Below are 22,026 nucleotides of genomic sequence, written 5' to 3'. Positions count from 1 at the left end.
GCAGCAGAAAAACAACAAAGAGACTATCAAATGAGGTGGGAGGCAAGGACCAACACCCACCGGTGTGCTCTAACCTCCACATTCATGCCAGGCTATTGCACGCCCAGTTCACACACACCCCACACGTGTTGTTAGGATGTGTCATACTCACCTTCACACACGCGCATGTGTGTGTGTGTGTGTGTGTGTCTGTGTGTGTGTGTGTAAGAAAGAAAAAGTTGATGTGTTACTCTGACATTTGAATGGGAAAGCTACATTGCTTATAAGCTGTCCACAAGTAGATGAGTGCATGATTAAATAGGTGATCGTGTGGTACCTTCAGGAGTCTGCTAGATCTCTGAGGTCATCTCTTACAAGACTTTTGTACATGCTGACATTCAGCAAACGAAGCTACATATTATGGTTATTTTCCTTGATGCCCTCTCTCTCTGACAGCTAAAATTTATGTCATTGTGCTTCCTCACAGTAACAGCCTCTTCCTCTAAACTTCCTGCTATTGAACCATTGCGATTTTTCTGGTTTGAGGATGGTAAAATATTTTGTATCCAACCTAGTGCTCCAAACACGGCATCTGCATAATGTATGCAGCCTCGCTAATATTAGAAGCATGTTCAAGGAGCAGCCTGTGGGGTTAATAGAGTTTAATTTGCAAGACAAATGAAGGCTCATTTCCTCTTAGGCACTTTGCTCTCAATCCTGGCAGGGCCACTTTTGAAGAAGAGGACCTTGAATCTGAGATGAGACAAGAACAGAGCTGGGGGCAGTGACACCAAGTTGTCCTCTGCAATCCAGAGCTGGCCACTGCCTGCAGCTCTTACAGGACCGCAGCGTGGTTCAGTCACCTGCCGCCCTGGAAAGGCACAGGGAAGAATAAAAACGGACAGTTTGCTTTCCCACCACAAACAAGTTCTTGAGTAAATCCAGGATTCTCTACAAACGAAACTATTTTCCAGTGTTTGAAAGCGAAGTTCCCAGGAATCTTTGTAACCACTTTGATCCTTATTATAAGCGCCACACCTGAATGTATCAACAAAGAGTAGGCAGAAAGAAACCTGCTAAAATCCTGATAGTGGCTATCTCAGGCTGGCAAAATTGTGGGTGATTTTTTTTTTTAGTTGACACTGAGTGTGTGTGTGTCTGTAGGGTGTGGGCATCCTCTACCTACGTTGGTGGTACACTGATGAGCAGAAGTGCCTTGCCTCAGGGATTCACCTGGAAGTGCCCATGGCATAAGAGTTGTGCCTTCCAGGAGCTGTGTCCGCCTCACTAATGCCCAGGGCAGACCTCAGTCACCGTGAGAGCCAACACTACCAGCGTGAGTCTCTGAATATCCTGTAGGTACCCGAAGAACCAGAGTTCAGAAGTCCTAAAAACAGAGTTGTACGCTACATGGCGTCATTTCTGCCAACGGAACGCTGTGTACCATAGCCTGTCCCGAGGATCCTATCGTGTGACGACGTTGTCGTCTACGTTTATGTGACACCTGCATAGTGACAGAGTCACGTGGTGCTATGTGTCGCAGCTGACCCAAGGTTAAATGATGCAGGATGAATACAAGAACAATATGCATCTTAAGGCACATACCATGACTTATGTGGAAAGCTGAGCTGGCTGGACACGCAGAGGTCTCATAGGCTCAGTTGTTACTGACGACTTGGGGACCACAGAGGGACTCTGTGCCTAAATTAAAACCTCCTGAAAAATATCCCCTGTGATATTTTCATCTTACCCCCTGTCCAGGTCAGGCTTTGTGCCGATGGAGGAAGCTGGGCATGGTGGCTACAACCAGAGAATAGAGAGTTTGGTTCAGGAAGGAAAACTGGAGTAAGCAGTTTGGAGAAGTCAGATGTTTAAAACATGAAAGGAAATGGAACTCTGAGTGGCATTGGTTTGCGTTTCCTGATCTTGATGTGCCCGTGACTCCCTGGGGGCTGGCAGGGCTAGCGGGAAGGGTTCAAAGGCAGAGAGCCCGTTTGAGCTAGGGCAGGGCAGACTTGCTGAGAAAGGTGGGTAGCCCCTGAGACTCCACCTTCCTAGGCCTTCTTCCAAGGGACAGGGCAGGACCTCTTCTTGGTTCTGTGACTCCATCAGGAGGCTTGTGTCCACTTGGAAGCTAGCAAGTGGTATCCTCAGTGTTGAAGGTTCTAAGTTCTGCTGGGCTCACGGGCACCTCCATGTTTACTTTGTGATCTGGGATGCTTGCTTCCTTCCTCTGTAGCCATAGCACCCGCTCAGCCCTTACTCATAGTGTGTATGGAGTACGCACCAGCTCAGTCTATGAAATGTGGATGTGAACGCTCACAAGGCTTCTAAGTATGTTGAACTCTGCTGTGGAGCATTACTTTAACTATGTAAAGATGTGTTACATCTGTGTATGTCGCAGAATATTACTTTAACGGTGTAAAAGTGTGCTGCATTTGTTTAATTATGCAAAGATGTGTTGCATTTGTTTCACCTGGCCTGCCTAAGACACCTGATTGATCTAATAAAAAGCTGAATACCCGATAGCTAGGCAGTAGAGGGACAGGCAGGGCTGGCAGGCAGAGAGAATAAGTAGGAGGAAGAATCCAGGCAAGACAGAGACAGAGAGATGAGAGAAGAGAACCAGGGAGAAAGAGAGGGAGATGCTTGGGGCCAGCCAGACAATCATACCAGGCTGGTAGGAGGAGGAATCCAGGCAAGACAGAGACAGAGATGAGAGAAAAGAACCAGGGAGAAAGAGAGGGAGAAGGCTAGGGCCAGCCAGACAGTCAGACACAGAGCAAGCAGGGAAGTGAGATGTACAGAATGAAAGGTTAAAATCCCCAAGGCAAAACATAGATGAAGAGAAACAGGTTAAAATGAGTTATAAGAGCTAGTGGGACAAGCCTAAGATAAGACTGAGTATTCATAACTAATATTAAGTCTCTGTGTCTTTATTTGGGAGTCAGTTGGTGGCCCAAAAGAAAGCCTACTACAGAGCTCATCACAAGAAGTGCTTTTTGTCATCCACGCATCAGAACAGAAGGGGCTGGGCCCCATGCCAAAGCTCTCTAGAGATAGCCAGTTTCTGCCTTGACAGAAATGAGGGCACTGTGTGAACTCAAGAGGTAGCAGTGCCATTTCTCCTGGGTTCAGAACGCGGGCATAAAGCATTCAGAGCCCCCCCCCCCGAGAGGTCCAGCTGTATACTAACCTCTGTTTTGAAGAACCTTAAGTCATTTTAAGTAACCAAAGCCAAATAAAGAAATTTTGTGTCCCAAATAGGTGCCTTCTAGAGCTTTGAAATGAACACATCTCTAAAGGTCTTGGGATGTTAGCATCAGAAGATGTGAAATACCAGAGCTTACCTTACCCAGAGCTTACCTTACCCAGAAGTTTGCATCCAGATTTTCTTGTAGCATCCTTGCTGGCCCTACAGCATCATTGGAAATGCAAACCAAGGATTTGTATTGATCCCAGAAGCCCATAGCCAATGAGTGTTATTTTCTGGGGAGCAGGGAGAACAGAAAAGAAAGTTAAGTGTCTGATAGCTTACCCACTGGCTCTGGGGAGTTGGGAGGTGAGAGCCTGGCTTTCCTTTTGTTTAGGTGTGGGATGCCAAACATCTGCTGGACAGTCATTGGTGCAGGACGGCTCAGCAGAGTGTGGGTAAGCTGTGGACATGGCTGCCACCTTCCCCTCCGGCCCTGTCTTGTGGCTAAGCACCTAGGAGGCTAGGATTAGACCTGAGAAGAGGAAATGAATGTTTCCTTTTCATTTTCCTCCTGGCGATCCCTTCTGGGCACGTGTCAATTTGCGCGCCTCCCTCTGGAAGCTGGTGTCTCTGCCAGGCTCCACAGCTCCGGTAGCCAACACGCCAAGTCTCATTTACTAGGGGTTTCTGCTAGTGATGGCTCTAATAGGCACTTCACCTGCTCTGTGGAGGTGTCGCGAAATGGTGGTTGCTCTCATTAGCTTTGGTCACCGTCACCGGCTCAGTACTACAGGCGACTAGGGAAGGACTAAGGGGCTGCAAGTCCCCCTGCCATCCAGGCCCCTTCTGTGCACACCCTCACTCAAGGATGTAGCTTGCCGCAGGAGATCAAGAAATGCGTTAAATGCATAAAATTAAAGGCAGTGCCATGAGGCTCCCCAGGTGACGTTGCCAGGAGCTTGACACACTGTGACAGCATGTGTCACTAGGAAATGAGCCCGGGGGTCAGCTACAGTCCCCCTGTGGTGCAGGCTGGTGTACCAAAGTCGAATTCCAAATGTTGGGCTGGACGTAACAAGGGCCAGTTCCTCCTGAAATCTGAGAACAGGAATTCTGTCAGCAGCCTGCAGACATCAGCCAGGGGTGGGTTTTTCTTAATAGAAAATAATAGCCTATTTCAAACAATAATCTTTGCAAATCCAAGAAGAAAACACAGTTCATCTCCCTTTACAGAGTCTAATTTGTGTCTGTTCGATTTAAATAGCGGCAACAGAAACACGAGTGTCTTCAGGTGATTTTCCCCTACCCTTACCAACAGATGACAATCATGTCTTATGGTTTTTGATTTGACAGAACGGTTCATTTCATCAGCTCGCTAGCAGCCCATTTGATTCAATTTCCCTCTGCAGTGTTTTACTGAAAATGACAAAAATGTTCTTTTACATAAAGCCTGTGAGTCTGTGAAGAAACATAAATGCGCGGCGCTGTTTACATACTAACTTAATTGTAATTTAAATGCCCTTTTCATTCCATAAATATAGCCATAGGCTTTTCATTTCCTTCAAGCCTTCAGCTCACAGAGCAGTTTATATGTAAACTGGAGTCAGTTGCTTCATAAAGTGAATTTCTGGAAGAAATAATATAGTATATATCAAAATCTAGATAGGTAATGGGAAATTGATTGTGACAATACAATATTAGAAACACATCTCCATAATATTTTATTTATTACACTTTCCACCTTTTGCTGTCAAGGGAAAATATTTCATCTTGCACCGCGAACTCCAGTCTGTAGAGATTTTGACCTCAATATTCTCACACAAATGAATATAGTGTGTAAGGTAGCACAATCTTGCCTGTGTAAAACCATGCATAAAAAACAATTCATTTAAAGCGTCTAAATGTTTCCAAATTACTGCAGGTAATTTTTACAGCTTAATTCCTCCGAGACACCATTTTAAATGAACCCATAATTCAATTTTCAGACTTTGCATTTCAAATTTTTATGTTGAAAGTAATTTCCTTTCTTGCTTAAGTTGCGCTCAGAACCAGATTCATAAAATGTGTATGATGTATGTCTGTAGGAGCAGTGACTGTTAGAAGCTTAATAACAAATATGCAAGGAAGAATTAAATGAATTTTCTCTTCAGTAGTTCGGTTTCACTTTGATTTCTTAAAGGCACGACTCTGACTTTGCAGCTAAGTTTCTTTTACTTCCCCTGAACCCCACCCCCTCTTTTTGCTTCTTTCCAAGGAGAAGGCTGCCCTTCTATATTTTGAAAGATTTGGCCTATTTTATTTTTATGTTCCTTTGGACTAGAAAGCAGTTGAGTAGTGTTCCAACCAGATGTTGGGTTTAGATGCCACTTAAGAGAGTCTCTGAACACTGTTCCCAAAGCTCGGTCCACCTCAAAGACTTTGGCCTTTTGAATTAATTAAGAGAAGAATGGGTACCATGGTGCATGCCCCACTAAGATGGCTAAAAGCATCCGCGGTCTGGGCAAAGGAGGTCTGAACACAATGGAAGATGGAGCCAAATTGTCACGCTTTCAGGGTTTCGCTTCCAGTCCTCCTCTGCCTTTCCTGGTGGCTGCAGGATTTCTCAGAACCCCTGTCTATGTCTGCCCTTCAATAGAACACTCAGTTTTATTAATGTCCAGAAGCGTAAATCACAGCCCCCTGCTTTGTCATTCCAGTCATTTTGTCACTAAAGGATTACTTCAAGTGACTGAACTCGGCTGTTATCTGTTTGAGTTTTTGCAGCCAGGTCATCTCAGGGGACTGGGAACAAGCTTTCTGCCCCCTTAACTGTGTCGAGTGGATGGCTTCAGCTGGGCCACTTTTTGTGATTGATGTCCATTCTGGGTTGCTGTCTCTCTTCCTGGCAGCAAGGTGATGCAAACTTTAAAAAATAAAATAAAACGGAAATGATGCTGGAAGTTTTTAAAGCCTGGGATGGGGACCGGGAGCTCTGTTGCTTATAAAATAGAAGTTGAGAGAAAGTCAGGCAGCTATTGTCTGTGGTGGTGGGAGGCCGAGCCTGTTGTGGGAGCAGCGGGTATCGATTGATAATTCTTTGTGGGACCTATGAAATGTAATTGGTCACTCGTCAAAGACACACCTGGCAAGTGCAGTCTGAGTTGCATCTTCTCTGGCTGAAAGTCTCTGCCTCGGAAGCCCCTAGACAGCACCTGGGGTCATAAATCTGGACAGTGTAAATAAAGGAACATTAGTAGGCGGAAGTCGTGTTAGGAAGCAGTATTTGCATGTGAGAAATATGAGTAGGTGCTAATAGATGTGTCAATACAACACAGCAAACGGCAAAAGTTACCCAATAAAAACGCTAAATGACATGTCCTCTTCTTCTTTAAATGGAGTGCTATTCTGTTAGGAATTTTGTCAGCATTATTATAGCAATTACAGTATTTAAGCTATTTGTCTCCCCACCTTCGGCCTGCCTTGATTCCTTTTCTCCCCCTCCATGTTAATCTCATTCTCTTTTGCCATCTGGAATCTGTGTCTCATGCAGACTGACATTGCAGACATTGAAGGTTGCAGGGAGAAACAATTCCCATAATATTAAATAATTGTTAATTGTAAAAGAAACCAAAGCAAAGGCATGCGGTGGGCTCTTGGTGGCCAGAGTGGCATCTCCTCTACTTGCGGGTGATCCTTGAGGTGGTGTATTTAGCTTCTGCTGTAAGCTTGATATAAACGTAAGTCAACTGAGTCCTGCCTAGATCAGATTGACCTGTGAACATCTTGGTGGGCCATTTTCTTAATTGCTCGTTTATGTGGGGGTGGGGGTGGCTAACCTGAGCTGTATAAGAAAGGTGACTGAGAAAGCAAGCCAGTAAGCAGCATTCCTCTGTGGTTTCTGCCTCAGGCTCCTGCCTTGAGTTCCTGCCTTGGTTTCCCTTGGTAATAGACAATAACATGTAAGCTAAAAAGAAATCCTTTCCTACCCAGCTTGCTTTTAGTCATGGTTGTTTATCGCAACAACAGAAACCAACAGGTAATTCTGCAAGAGTTCTCTGAAGACCACCAGTAGACTGGGCTCACCAAGGTTGTTGTCCCCTGGATGTGTATCCTAACCTTGATATGCTTATGGACTTGACTGAATTCATACGGCCCCTTAATGCAAGTCAGATGTCCTGGAGATCTGGTGTCTTTGGACACATTGCCACTCTTCCCATATCTTAACCGTGCAAGCAAAGCAGCTCAATGGCAAGTCTAGGGCCCCAACCTTCTTGCCGCCCTTCATAGAACCTAGCAAAGGTCTACAGCTGGCTGCCTGAAACAGTGCTGGCATGTGGTGGCTGGCTGAGTATGGTTGGAGTACAAAAAAAAAAAAAAAACCCACCATCACTGCTGAGCCCCGTCACTTCTTTTAGAGGGAGGGGGCTACGGACTGCCAGTTACTCCCCAAGGTGTGCTGTAAGTGGAGCACTCAGCATTTTCCACTGGCCTATAGTGACCTACCTCCTAAGGGGATTCAGCACAGTGCAAGAACCAGCCCTGTTGCAGCCATCTTGGGACTTGGGTTTCTCCTATAAAACTTAGCCTTCCAGACACAGCCTCCTAAGAAAGACCCAGCTTCTGGAGTCTGTGTTTGTAGACAGGGACCCCTTTGGTGACAGCTAGAAAAGCATGTCAACCTTTGTGTGCCTGGCAATAGAGCAGAAATGCCTTTGTGTAAGTGTCTCGAGACCTTGTTCCCTCCTAGTGGCCCTGCCTGCCACGTCCACGTCTATGTCATGGCCAGGACCTCCTCTGGCACTGCAGTTGACTATGGCTTGTACCAGTGCGTGCCCTCCACTGTGAAGGGGATAGTACCAAAGCCAGTTCTGAAGTTAGCTAGGACTCAAGGATCCCTGAACCCATATGTGCACTCTGTCTCCTCCTTCACAACTCCACCATGCCCCGCTCTACCCGGGACCAGGCTCTTTTCTCTCAGCCCCGCTTGGATGCCTTTGCTGGCAGAGATTCCTCAGCCTCTCCCTGAAGCTGGACTCAACACAGCTGTGCACATGCCCCTTGGACCCTGGACCATATGTACCTCAGCCTGAGAGGGGCCTGCCAAAGGGCAGGCGTACCACCAGGGCCTACCGTGGTTCTGGATGCTCACGCCTCAGACGCCTACATTACGGGCTCTTTGCGGTTGCATTTGCTCCACATTAATGAGCATCGTGGCGGTCCCTGGTGACCAGTAAATTAAAGAAAGAACTAGTGTGGGTGAATTTTTCAAAGGTCATTTGGCTCTACAAAAACCTCGGGTTTTTTTCCAAATGCATTTGATGAAATTGTCTATGGCAAAGTAAAGAACAAATGGTTTTAACTATGGTGAACAAATTAGCCATCTTCAGACTATTGGTGGCCATCCCTGCGCTCAGCCTGACAGCTGTCCACCTGCATTTTCTACAGGTTTAACGGTCTCATGAGCTACGTGGCACCAGGACTAATGGGGGGGTCATCACATATAGGATTCAGATAGGTCATTTAAATCAAGACGAACTTTCATCCCCCACTCCTTTTGATTGTTTCCCCCAGATGTTTCTCATTTATAACATAGCTTGATGAAAGACAAAATTCACCCATCAAACGAAAGAAATTGCCCTGCTGGGTGTGAATCCCACAGTTTGAGATCTGTGATCAAAATAAAAGAAAAAAAAAAAAGATATCTAGACTCCAATGACTAAGCCATACCAACCCCAGACTGAACTGGATGTCCTCTGTGAGTGAGGTCACCAAAAACCTACAAGGTGTTCCCTGGGGACGGGCAGTGACGTGGCTCCAGTGCCATCCTCTTGATGCCAGCGAGAGTCACCAATGTCAAGTGTGAAAGGAAGATCTAAGGACGCTGATGGTGTCTAGAACCAGCCAGTACCTTTCCTGTGAGGGCTGTAAGTCAGGATGGATGACTACAGGAAAGACACTTGTCTACGCCTGCATCCCTTTCCCAGAGCCAGACTCTCAGCCCTGTCTAGGAAGCCTCTGCCCCTGAGCCTGCCTGAGGGTCTCAGGACTGAGAGGAAGGGGTTCTGAGGTCTCGGTGAGTACACCACTCCCCAGGGACTCCGCCATGCTTCGGAAGTGCGTTCTTGATTTGAGAGAAGATGCCATGGGAATCTTGTATGTTCCCGTACCATAGCAGAGACCGTAGCAGATTATAGCTCTTCCTCATCAAAAGGCAGTGAGAGCTGGACATGACCCCACTGAGAGCCCCTGCATGTGTCTGTGGATGACGTCTATCAGCCTGTGTTCCGAAACATTCCAAGGCCTTCCACAGTTCAAAGCCTGACTTGATGACTTCCGAATCTTTACAGAGCACTGCACGGCGCAGGAAGCGCTGTCAGCAACCCTTCAGTCCTTCATGGTGGGGCTGGGTTGTCAGTCCTCCCAAGATCCTGTAGGGCTGTCCGGCACCACAGGATTTCTCTTATTCTCACCATTTGGCTATACAGCAGTCCAGGGGTACATTGCTTTTCTTCATCATGGCCGCTAGATACCTGCCTCACTTGAAGAGCTTCGTGCTGAAGAAGTACCAGACAGTGTTCTGTCGATCCTCCAATCTGATCTCTTAGGGGTCAGTGTTAAAGTACTCTTCACTGAGAAGCTAGTCCCTAAATATCTTGAGAACCATGTCATTAAACGCTGGCCTTCATATTTGTAGGTTGGTGGTTTCTAGTTTTGTCTCCTGAGTATGGCCAGAACCTTCTTGATTTGAAAAGACTGGATTGTTAAAGGGTTTGATTCAGACTCCCACCCTGAAACCACCCATCTCAACTATGTCCCATAGCTGGAGTTTATGTCCAACCACTGTCAAGACCTGTCTTCCACAGATCACACAAAGACCAGGGCCTGGAGTAGGCTGGAGTACATGGCACACCCAAGGACAGAAAGCAAGGCCAGCCACTCCTAGTGACACACAGAGACGACTGAGCTGACCCTAGTGAGGGCCCTGAATTCTGTCACAACTCCCAAACTCCAGACTGCTTGTACAAGTTAATTGTGTATTGAGTGTTGGGGCCCACGCCTGTAATCCCAGCTCTCAGGAGGCTGAGACACACGTGGAACGGCAAAAGTGAGGCCTGCCTGGAAAAAGACAGAAAAGAACTTGTAAGAAATGCCTCTGAAAAACAAAGAAAGCTGGACAAGCAAGGAAAGCGAGGCAGCCAGTCGTGGGATTCTGAAGTCTCTTCTGCATTGCTCAGGCCCATGGTCTAGCGTGCCTGAGATGCAGAGCTGAGGCGCACAGGTGTAAAAGGTGTGCAGTGGATTCAGAAGCAGGAGTTGTAGGAAGGGCGCTGCTGAGGAGAAACCAAGAACTGGCTACGTTAGAGGTGGCGTGGGAAGGAACACTGCTCTTTGGAAAAGGTGGTATCCCTCTGTCCTGGCTCTTTCCCAAAGACCAAGTAGGCATGTCCTGGTTTCTGGTAGCTGGACTGACAGATGGGAAACAGTAGTTCGGTCAACCTTCCATCGTTCAGTTCCTAAGAACTCCGCAAGATCTCCTGCCTTTTGAGAAGAGGCGATCTATCTCAAGGAAGGAGGGGGAGAGAGAGGAAGGGCAAGAGGCAGGGTGTAGCCAGGGGAACATGCCAACTAGGAACCTGGAGCCCTGCAGGGGAGCCAGGTGACCATTAAGCCCTCCATATACTTTGGAAGCTTGCTGTGTCTGAAGAAGAGCATGAGAGTGTAGATTCTGTTCTTGGCTGTGATCTCTTGCTAGTATGATAAACAGATATAAATTCCTTCCCATCGGTCACTTTGATTATTCATCTGCCATCCTGAACCTCAGATAGAGAGGCAGAGGCCCGACTGAGGCGAAAAGATAGTGTTCACCTGTCTGTGTAGAAGGCTCTGGGTTCATGTGGATGGGGAGGCCCCTGGAGAGGCAGGGTAGGTAGAAGCTGTGTGAGCCTCTTAAGCATGATGGTCAACCCTCATTGGACAGTGGCAGGCAGGATGAGGGCCTCGAGGGCTCCATGGCCCTACATCCCACACAGGATGTGATCTCGGGGATGCTGTGTGTTTTCTTGTACCCCTAACACACAGGTAGGAAGGTCAGAGCCCATCATGTGCCCCTATCTGCCACAGTGGGAATGTGCAGGTTGGCCCTGAGCACAGTCGTCCGGGCCGCTAGTCTCCTCTAAAGCCTTTGGCCCTGTCTTCTGCACTCCAGGAAAGGATGCTGCAGCAAGGGCTCAAAAATTAGTGGCCAGTGTCGTCTTCTGGGGAGGGTATCTCTTCACAACTCTTAGACCACAGTCAAAAGTTCACCCTCCCATTCCATGGAAACACTCCAGAAAATGGTTCCCCAGCCACCAAAAAAGAAATTATACCCTAAAACAGCAGGCGTGGTGAGATTTCATTTTCAAAACCAGCCACTGCCAGAGGACGTCCGAGGACGAGCTTTGTGAATTAGATTAAGGGCTTGCTGCCACTTACTGAGGTCTGCATACCGGCAGAGGCTTCTGTAAACTACAAATCAGGTCTTACCTGAGGACAGACACCTTGACCTGCATGTACGCCAGCCCACCTGCATGGGTGACATACTGCCAGCCTCAGAACGTATGTGTCCTGTTGGTTCTGAGAGCTGCAAGCTGTCAGGACCTTGTACTTACTGTGGTAGTTTGGATGAAATAGCCCCCATAGTCTTGGGCCTTAGGACATGTGATCTCCAGTTAGTGGAGCTGTTTGTGAAGGAGTTGTGGCTTTGTTGGAGGGAAGTATGTCCCCGGAAGTGGGCTCTGAGTGTGTGAAGACACCGTTTCTAGTTTTCTCTGCTTCGTGCTTACAATTCAGTATGTGAGCCCCTGCTCCAGTCATCACGCTTGCTCCCTGCTGCTTGCTGCCTCTGCTCTGCCATCATGAACTCTGACCCTCCAATATAAATAAAGCCAGTAAGTTGCCCTGGTCATGGTGTTTTATCGCAGCAATAGGAAAGTCATTAAGACACTTAACAATTAGATTTCATTCAAATTTGAGGAACATGGTGTTGGGGTAACTTTTTGTAAACTATGCCAGGGGGCTACCAGCTTGTTCAGTTCACTTACATATCTAATAAGAACCTATGTGGCCTCCACAAATGGAAGCAACCCTGCCCTAACAGTGCTAAATGATCTTTCAGGGGTGAGCAGCAGAAAGGCAAGATCAACATGAATAATGCTCGTACAAACCCAGTGCCCAAATCATAAGGCAAGAATGAGAGACAGAGAGGCCAGGGGCTCACAGAGGACTTGACCTCTCCCATCCTGTGAGGACACCTTGTATGCAAAGTCTTCCTGCTGACCTTCAGTTTGGCCTGATTTCTTGAAGTGCCGGTTGTCATGGCAACTGGGCATGGAGGAGGTTCCTGCTCTCTGGATTTGGAACCTCCCAGGAATGAAAGGCTGTAATGACCCTTCCCTAATTGGCATCTCTGCACTGTTTTTTTTGGCTCAGAGACTTCTTGTAAAGTGTATTTAATGTAGTGTTGAAATTGGTAAGATTTTTCTTCCTTGTGTCCTAAAGATCATCAAATCTCCCGGGGTCTTTCAACACCAAAAAGTGATCTCTCCGGCCCTATTACTGCTTCCTTTCTGCGTTTGGTCTGTGTTTTTGTTTCCTTTTTGAAGCTCTGATTGTGGAGTTTTCTCCCCTTGTATGAAACCCTGCTTTAAAAACTCAATGGAAGTCTGGCGCCTGGGTCTCCCACTGCAAGAGAGTAACTGCAGGTGACTGTGCCCAGAGGTGTGGGAAGGAGACTCTGCCCTACAGTAGCCTGGCTTCACCCAGACAGGGCGAACAGCCTTCACTGCCCCGCCACCATCTGCTGTACCTGTTGCATACAGTTGGCCTTGAGAGCAGCCCCCTAGAATATATGCTGAACTCTGACGGGTGACACCTAGTAGGACTGGTATGCATTACTGGCTTGCTGATGTCATTAGAAATATATTTGATTCTAATTAAGATTTTTAACCGAGTGCTTATTCAACTCTTGGCTTGGAAAGTTTGTGTTCTTCACATTAATGGATATATGTTTCTGCATATTCAAATGCCCAGTGGAGAACTTTGGGAAATAGAGCTGGCTTGCCTCAAGGTAGGGAATTTCCCCACTCTCTGGAGGGCCACAGGAAGTTGACATGTCCTGGAAGAAATGACCTTCAGAGAAAGGAAGTTCGACTGAATGAGATGAAAGTGGTTCCATGTGTCTGATGATCATTTGCTTGTGAAGGCAGTGGGCTGCTATGGCACCTCTTCTGCCCAGCCTCCTTAGGCCTGTGGGGACGCTCTCAGCCAGATGGCTGCTTGTCCCTCCCCACCCTATCAGGGGATGCTCATAGCATCCCCTGTGGACCCCTGAGCTCCAATCTCATGGGTCCCCATCTGTACCTGTGATTCTGCTGTGACCTGAGGTTCTGTCTGTGGCGACCACAGCCCACTTCTCATTCCTATGCTGTGGATTTTTTGTTGTGGCAAGGACATGACACCTTGCTGTGACGATCTCCTGCCATTTCAGGAAGTCCTCTCCGCCAGCTTCTTTACGGGTGCACAGGCCTCACCCCAGACCTCCAGCATGGTGGGGTGGCCAGCTGAGTCAGACTCTCCCAAGAACATGGAGGAGAGCATCTATGTCCCTGATGAAATGCCCGGCAGTTGCACATCCTACGTGTGAGCTCCAGGCCCATCAACATTAGTTACTTAACTATGAATGACTATGAAATTTTGATGAGCAACTTAAACATAAAATATCCCATTAGTGGCTGCCATGAACGCTTTTGTGAAAGAGTACTAAACTTCGAGAAAACTCTGAAATTGTTGTATCTCCAGTCAGGCGGCACATACAGAAGAAGCTTCCTTGTTTGTTTTTATTTTTGTTTCTTTAAGATTTATTTATTTATTATCATATGTGCGTTAGTGTTTTGCCTGCATGCACGTCTGTGTGAGAGTGCCAGATCCCCTGGAACTGGAGTTGCAGATGCTTGTGAGCTGCCATGTGGGTGCTGGGAATTGAACCCTGGTCCTCTGGAAGAGCAGCCAGTGCTCTCAACAGCTGAACCATCTCTCCAGCCCCTGAAACCAAAGCTTTAAAAAGTCCGAACTGAAGTCCTACTTAAAGAGACCCTTTTAAATTGTATAGTGGAAAATATATATACATGAGATTTGGACACAACCAAGTGAAGGATATTAGGTGTTCCTGCCCATGCTGTGCCTTCCCTGACCTCCGTGGCATCATGGCCGCCAGCATCTGAGACCACATTCTTTTTAATTGCTGGTACAGTGAAAGACCACTTCAGGCTTATGTTTCTTGCTTCTAACAATGAATGTGGCGGCTCGAATAAGAAATGACCTTCAGAGGCTCATGCATTTGAACACTTGGTCCCTGAGTTGGTGGTGCTGGTCAGGGAGGTTATGGACCCTTTAGGAGGTAGAGCCTTGCTGGAGGAAGCACCCCACATGGGGTAGGGGGCTTTGAGAGAGGACTCTCACCCCACTTGCCGGTCACTCTCTTTGCCTTGTGTTTGCTGTAGAAGATAAGATCCACCAGCTTCCTGCTCTGGCCACCTGCTGCCAGTCTTCTCCCACCATTACGAATTCTTGCTCTGGAACCATAAGAAACTAAAGTGTTCCGTACATCAGCCCTGGTCAGGGCTGTTTTACCGCAGCAGCAAAGAGTGGCTGATAAAGCCAGAAGTCACATGATGTGAAATCTTGGTCTGCTTTGCGTTCTGTGTCAACTCTTCTTCCCTGTGATAAAGAAGCTGATGAAAACTGAAGGAAGGAGGATTTGTGATTCCGAGGTCCCAGTCCGTGGCTGCTGGCTCCGGTGTTCAGACCTGTGGTGAGGCAGCACGGGCTTCTGGGAGGAAGCGTGGTATAGAACAAAACCGCTTACCTCATGACAGCCAGGAAGCAGAGAGTGGGAGCCCAGGATACCTATACCCTTCAGAAACATGCCGCATGACCTTTTTCCTGCATCCGGCTCCCCCTCCTCATGGCCCATTCAGGATGAATTCATCAGGGAACCAAGCCGTCCATGAACTGAACAGATCCTAAGGAACACCACCAACCACAACTAAACCTCCGGGCCATGACCTTGAGGGAGGGGTTCACTTCATATGGAAGCCACAGCACATTCTGTCAGCTGTAGGTCTCTTAAGAACTAACAAATATGGCTTCCTCTTTGCTTTTTACCAGGTTCTGGTCTTTGGTCTCAGTGGTGACTGTGACCTCCTGTCTAGCACTCTTGTAATAGCACTTCTTTTTGGTCCTCGGGTCACACGCTAGTGACACTTTTTGTGGTCAGATGTTACCTGAACCGTTTGAGTAGTATAGTAGTTACTTTTTATCACTGCTGTGACCAAACACTTGGAAAGAAGTGGTTTAAAAAGGAGGTGGAGCTTGGTCCACCTCAAGGTGCCAGGGGGTAGATCTTCCATTGAGGTAGAGAAAGGATGTCAGAAGGCCGGGAAGGCATGGTGACAGGAACAGGAGGCCAGCTGAAGTAAAGAAGGGGAAAATCATTTATTAAATCAATAAACCAAATTCCAGCTTTCTTGAAAAAGAGGGAAATTATTAGCCACTTTATTCCAGGAGGGAAAAAAACACAAATATATAAAACAAGAATAATAACAAGGAAATAAATAGGATACAGAAGAAGGTTTTAAAAGCACAAGAGACTAATTTGCAAATAAATATTGAAACACATTTGAAGTGCATAATTAGGAAAGAATCAGTTTTACTAAAATTAACCCCAGTAGAGACAGCAAACTTGAATAAACCAATTTACGTGGGAGAAATAGAGAGCATTTTCAAGGAACTACCTTACAAAATGGTCTGGGCCCAATTGTTTGCATGAGGGAATTTTATTAAACCTGTTTGAAAAAAAGTCCTAATGCTGCATGAATTGTTTAAACACAAGCAAAAAGAGAAACTAATGATTTCATGAACTATGTGTAATGCATAACATTGAACCTTAAGCCTGATAAAGATGCTACATATTAAAAAATAAAAATAAATGTTCATCTTACATGGTAATATTGTGGATACTAGTGCAGAATCTTACAGTAAAATAGAAGTGATCAGGTTACATTAACACAGTAATAATATGGCAAACACCGGCCGATTCAAGTTTATGCCCAGGAATGCAAGGGTAGTCTGATGTTAGGGTTGATTGGGTTATTTGAAACAGGGTCTTACTCTGTAGCCCTGGCTGGCCTAAAACTGATTGCAACCCAGGCTGAACTCAAACTCACGGTGATCCTCCTGCCTCAGCCTCCCAGATACTAGGATTGTAGGTGTATGCCACCACCCCTGGCCTATGAAGTGCACTCCAGATGACAATCATAGCTGAGTTCAAGTGGCTTTGACTTCCATTTGAGAGGCTGGATAGATGGATCAGTGGTAAGGATGTTTGCCCCTCTTGCAGTGGATCTGAGTTCAGTTCCCAGCACCCACTTGGGCAGTTCACAGCCTAACTCCAGCTCCAGGAGATCCAGTGCTCTCTTCTGGCCTTCATGGGCACTGGCATGCATGTAATCATGCATACATTTAGACACACATGTACCTGCACAGAAAAAATAAATCCTTTAAACTTTTGTTTCACAGTGTGTGTGTGTGTGTGTGTGTGTGTGTGTGTGTGTGTGTGTGTGTGTGCTTACATGCATGCTCACATACCCACATGCATGCCATGGCATGGCTGTGGAGGTCAGTGGTCAACATGAGGGAGTTACTTCTCTCCTTCCACCGTGTTAGTTCCAGGGATAAACTTGGGTCATCTGGCCTGACATAAAGTGTCCTTCGCCAAATAAATTGTCTTTCAAACCCTGAAAATGGCTTTTAGATACTGCACTTACATATAATTACAGGGGAGGCAACTACAGGAGTCACTAGTGTTTGCTATGAGGTTGCTTTAGGTATATGTATGTGTGGGCTAAGCAAATGACAACCGTGTTGATGTGCAGGGCACTGGTGCAGGAGGAAGAGGTGGCAGGAAAAGCCCTGGGGTTGAAGTGGAGGCGGTGCTGTCAGAATGAATGACATTTCTAAAGTGTGTGTGTACTCATACCTCTATTATCTGTGTCTACTGCAAAAGCCTAGAAGCTTATTTCTATCTTGTATAACTTGTATAAATGGTTGTGACCAGGACTGGAGCAGGGAAATGCAGTGAGCCAAGGTAATTATAACAGTGGGAGATAGAAGAAAAGGGGGGCATCTAGAGCAAGGATTTTATTTCTTTGATTTTCATTTATGGAACTGTGGATGGAGCCCAGGGCCACATGCAAGGCAAATATACCAACAACCAAGCTTTGTCCCCAGCTCCAGAGGAGTCAGCTTCTAAAATGGGTGAAGCATCCGGCCAGACCTTTCACGCTAGAATACACACAGAAACTGACTCCAGCAGTCAGTTTACATTGCTGTGAGAAGAATCCCAGAGCAGAGTCAGCTCAGGAAGAAAAGGTGTACACGGGCTTGTTGCAAAGGATTCAGCCCACAGTTGCATGGTGTTGATTGTGTTGGGGCAGCACAACATGGCCAGGAGGTTGTGGTGGGAGCAGAGCTGCTCACTTTATGATAGTCAGGGAGCAAATAAGGCACAGGAGAGCCAGGGACGAAATATCCCCTCCAAGGCCCCAGGGACCCGCTTCCTCCTGCTAGTCCTTCCTTCTAAGGTGTCCATACCTCCCAGTAGCACTAGCACCTTAGTTGATTGAAACACTAACGCTCCTATCAACATCAGTACCTGAAGGTCCTCATGGCTCCACTATGATGCCGGCCCCGGGTGTCATAAGTGTTTTAACTTCGTCCTGCATGTGCTTGTGTTCTTTTGTCACTATGGCATTGGTTTGTGCGTCTCTGGTGACTAAGACACTGAACGTGTAGTTACGGCATTTGTTCCTAACGAATTAGCTTTTCCTTGATGACTTATGGAGAGCGCAGGCCCTTTGCTGGTTGTGAGGGCTGGGGATTCTTGTGCTCACTGGCTTGCCTTGACTTCTTCATGTCATAGGACAGAAACTGGCAGTGTTAGGTGGTTGGATTTTGTTTATGATTAGTGCTTGTCTGAGTTTTGAGGTGCTGTTTCCCCTAACAGCAAAGAGATTCTAGTCATTTTCTTGGACATGTATCGGCAGACTTTTTCCTCTAGTTATCTTCAGCTTTGTGGATCTCAAATCTTCTCTTCCACGTTTGTTTCACTTTTGTAACACAGACTTTAGAACTGTAAAACCATTCTTAGCTTCTGGAGGTTGGTGGCCTACAGGCTTCTGTGGTCTGCTTAGTTAGAGGTGAGATTTTCCACTCTCAGGACTAGAGCTACAATGTGTTCACCTGTTTTAGGTCCAGGCCATCTAAACATGGACATGTTTATGTGTTAAGATGTTCCTTTTTTCCTCTTCATCTATGCAGTGACCACTCTGTCCTGAATCCCACAAACAGTGGGTGACCTTAGTCCGTCTGATTCTCCTGTTTTATTCTTCTGCCAAAGCATGGGGTCTTAGATGACCATCATTCTACAGCAGATTTTCATGTGAAACAAAATCCTTTGCACATCTTCTGGAAATGCTCTCATTGTTCTCTGCCAGGTATTCCCCGATAATATAAGCCTTTCCAAACCAGTTTGTCATATGCTATAATAATTCTTTGAGGTTTATTTTATGTGTGTATGGTAGGGTGGAGGGGCAGTATGTGAGTGCAGTATCTGTGGAGACCAGAAGAGGGCATCAGATCTCTTGAAGCCAGAGTTACAGAGGTGGTCATGATCATCCAACATGGGGTCTGGACACCAAAGCAGCATGTGCTCTTGATCTCTAAGCCATTTCTTCAGCCCTGAAGTAATTTTTTCTGTAATTAAGATTTGATGGACAGTGTAGGTTGGTTTGAGAAGTACTGACGTCATCATATCTCTGACTGTGTTGAGTGGCTTTCTCCTTTGAGGCAATGACCACTCTGTAGAATTCATAGTTTTCTCTACAGAGGTTTCCTATACATTTCCTTGGATTTGTGGTGACCTACATGATGTATTTAAATGTTACCTATTGTAAATGTCATGTGCTTTAGTCATTGTATGTCTTTAACACAGAAGCGTTTCTCATCCTCAGCCTTTTCCAATTCAAGTAGCTTAGAGTGACAACATTTTGGCAAAACATCCAACCTATATTTTTTTTCCATCCTTGTCAACAACTCCACTAGACTGTTGAAGCAAATATCCACAAACCACCCAAACTGCTCCTGAAAAGGGCAATCAGTACTGATCCTACAGACAGAGACAGGTTAATGAGGATGTATTAACAATAATTTATGAACCTGTTGTCAGACACACTCATTTCTGGAAGTTAAATTATGTAAGTGTACAGTGAACTGCGTTGTATTTAGAAATAGTACATGCTCAGAGCTCACCCCTTCTGGTGTTTATCCTAAGCATTGCAGTTTGCTATACTTTAGTCCAGTGTTGGCATGGTGTACTATGATGCTTTGCACACTCAGGCAAGGCAGCCCAGTGGGTGTTGAGCACCTGCAACCAAGGCTGCCATCCACCCTATCTGCCCAGGGCTTCCTGCTGGGTTAGGAAGTCGGGGTGGGCAATGCAACCCAGTGGCTCTATCCTAAATCATCTTGATGACAAAATGGGTTTGCAGGTTCTCTTGGCCCGAATCAGTGGGATGTGGGAGTTTGGAGAGGGGCAGTAGGAATGTTTTGAATGCCAGTATTCACACATACAATCCGGCTTTTGTGTATTGTATGTAATTGAATGTAACTGAGTAGATTTTTACTGAATAAAATTCATATTATAAATCTAAGTGAAAGTTGGTGGAGGGAAAGATCTCGAACATGTAGGAAGCTGTCTCTATTATGTTTTTGATAAATCAAGTTCAAGAATTAAGACATAAGTACTTGTTGCTTTGGGACCAAAATCGCCCAATCCATTAACTACTGAAATGCTTTTCATGGTGATTCTGAGGTTACTAATCCTTTAAGTATGTGTTCCGCACTGACTAATTTCAAAGATGCATAGTGAGTCCTAGCTTCTATGTCACCTGGTTTAGAGCGGTACCTGGATGCCTATCGCTGCTCAGCTGTATGCTGTCAGCATAGTCCCTCGCCTCTGTTCAGTAGCCTGTGTCTCCTCCCTGGCTTCACCAGTTTGACTTCCATTTGCTACCAATGCTGCAGGGTCTCTCACTGACCTCCCGGAAAGCCCACCTAGTCCTAGCCCAGGCAGGAGACAGGGTGAGGCCTCTTGGTGAGAACCATTGGGACAGTGACCCTTTGCCAGGAGCGGGCCATGTGTCAATCCATAGTCCTCATTGGCCTTTCCTTTTTACCCTGCCCACGCCTCTTGCCCCGCGTCCTTGGTGATGGGCTGTCCTGCTCCTGCTGCAGGCATATAACATGAGTTCCTGAGGAGCTGCCCAGCTGAATTTGGCATTAGTGGCTCTGGCCCGAAGCACCTAGCCTCAGACTTCATTGAGAAAGGATCTTCTGTGGAGGGATAGCTGGAGGGGGGTTCTCCCACACAGAACAAGCAAGAACAGCTGGCCTCTCTCTTCAGCGCTGCTCCGTGTGAAGGTTCATGTGGAAGGGGCTCCCATCCACAAGATGATAACTCGAGAGAGGGCTGTGGTGGCATCAGACTCTGTTACCAGGCTGAGCCTGCAGCTGGAGTTCGTCTGTTTAATAAAGAAAGGAACCATTTGATAATTATAATCACTTTTAAATTGATGAATTGATTCTTTTAAATAAAGACATTATCATGAAAGACCATTCTGAAGGAAAGAGCGCACGAGGAAATGAAATCTTCTGTCTCATCGGGGGCTTCTTGGTAAATATGCAAACAGATGCATTAAATTAAGACTGTGGAAGTGGAATGATCGTTTCCTTCAGTATCTAAGTGGGGTGGATGCATTTCATATAGGATGTAGCACTGAGGAAAACACGCTAACCAGAAGCAACTTAGGGGAGGAGGGGGATTTCAGGCCAGTCCATCACTGGGAGGAGTCAGGACAGGAGCTCAGGTAGGAGCTTGACGCAGACACCATGGAAGAAGACGGCTTACCAGCCACCGTATGTTTAGGTTTCTGTCTATGTCTTTTGCTATGTGTGGTATGTACGCATGCTTATATGCATGTGCGTATGTATGTATGTGTATGTCTGTATGAGTTTATGTGATCTGTGATGCACATATGTGCAGACGTCCTCAGAGGCCGGAAGGTGTCAGATACTCTGGAACTGGAGTTACAGGTGGTTGCGAGACATTTGATGTGAGCGCCGGGAACGGAACCTGGGTCATCTGGAAGACCAGCAAGTGCCCTGCACTGCCGAGCCATCCCTCCAGCTTCTTAGCCAGCGTTTTTATACAGCCCAGGACCACCTGCCTAGAGTGGACCTTTCTGTATCAGTTACCAAGACAGTCCTCCACAGACACGCCCACAGACTGATCTGAAGCAGGCAGTTCCCCAACCGAAGCTTCTCCTCTCAGATGACTCGAGGCTGCGTCAGGGTGACCAAGAAAGCTAACCTGGATCAGTGGTTTACTGGGGAAAAAAAAAAAACAAAAAAAAAAAACAAACAGAGCCATTAATCTTATTTGGGTAAGTCTAAAGTGGTCAGCAGTTCCCAAGTAGCTAAGTCGGGGTCTGAAAACTGTCGTCAGTAAGTTAGTGATGGCAACCTGAGGGGAGATGTATGGCTGATTCTGCAGCCTTTGTCATGAGAAGCAGGCCTTCATGCCGCAGACAAGTGGGTCACTTGACATGAAACCTGTGTGTTCGCGCAAACTGAGCGAATGTGCTTTTGTTTCTGTTTAGTGGCGCTCTCTCTGTGCCCGGTCCTCGGCGTCCATCTTTGTTTCTGATGCTCACCATATT

General features: G+C 46.6%; 1 protein-coding gene across 1 annotated transcript in view; it reads left to right on the top strand.

Annotated features, from left to right (window-relative positions):
* The window catches only part of Mgmt (O-6-methylguanine-DNA methyltransferase), a 246,714-nt gene that overhangs the window by 147,175 nt on the left and 77,513 nt on the right, over positions 1–22,026 (top strand). The window lies entirely within an intron of this gene.

The sequence above is a fragment of the Myodes glareolus genome, chromosome 7 (genome assembly GCF_982192425.1).
Source record: "Myodes glareolus chromosome 7, mMyoGla1.1, whole genome shotgun sequence".
Classification (NCBI taxonomy): domain Eukaryota; kingdom Metazoa; phylum Chordata; class Mammalia; order Rodentia; family Cricetidae; genus Myodes; species Myodes glareolus.
This window is presented reverse-complemented; position numbering and strand designations above follow the sequence as displayed.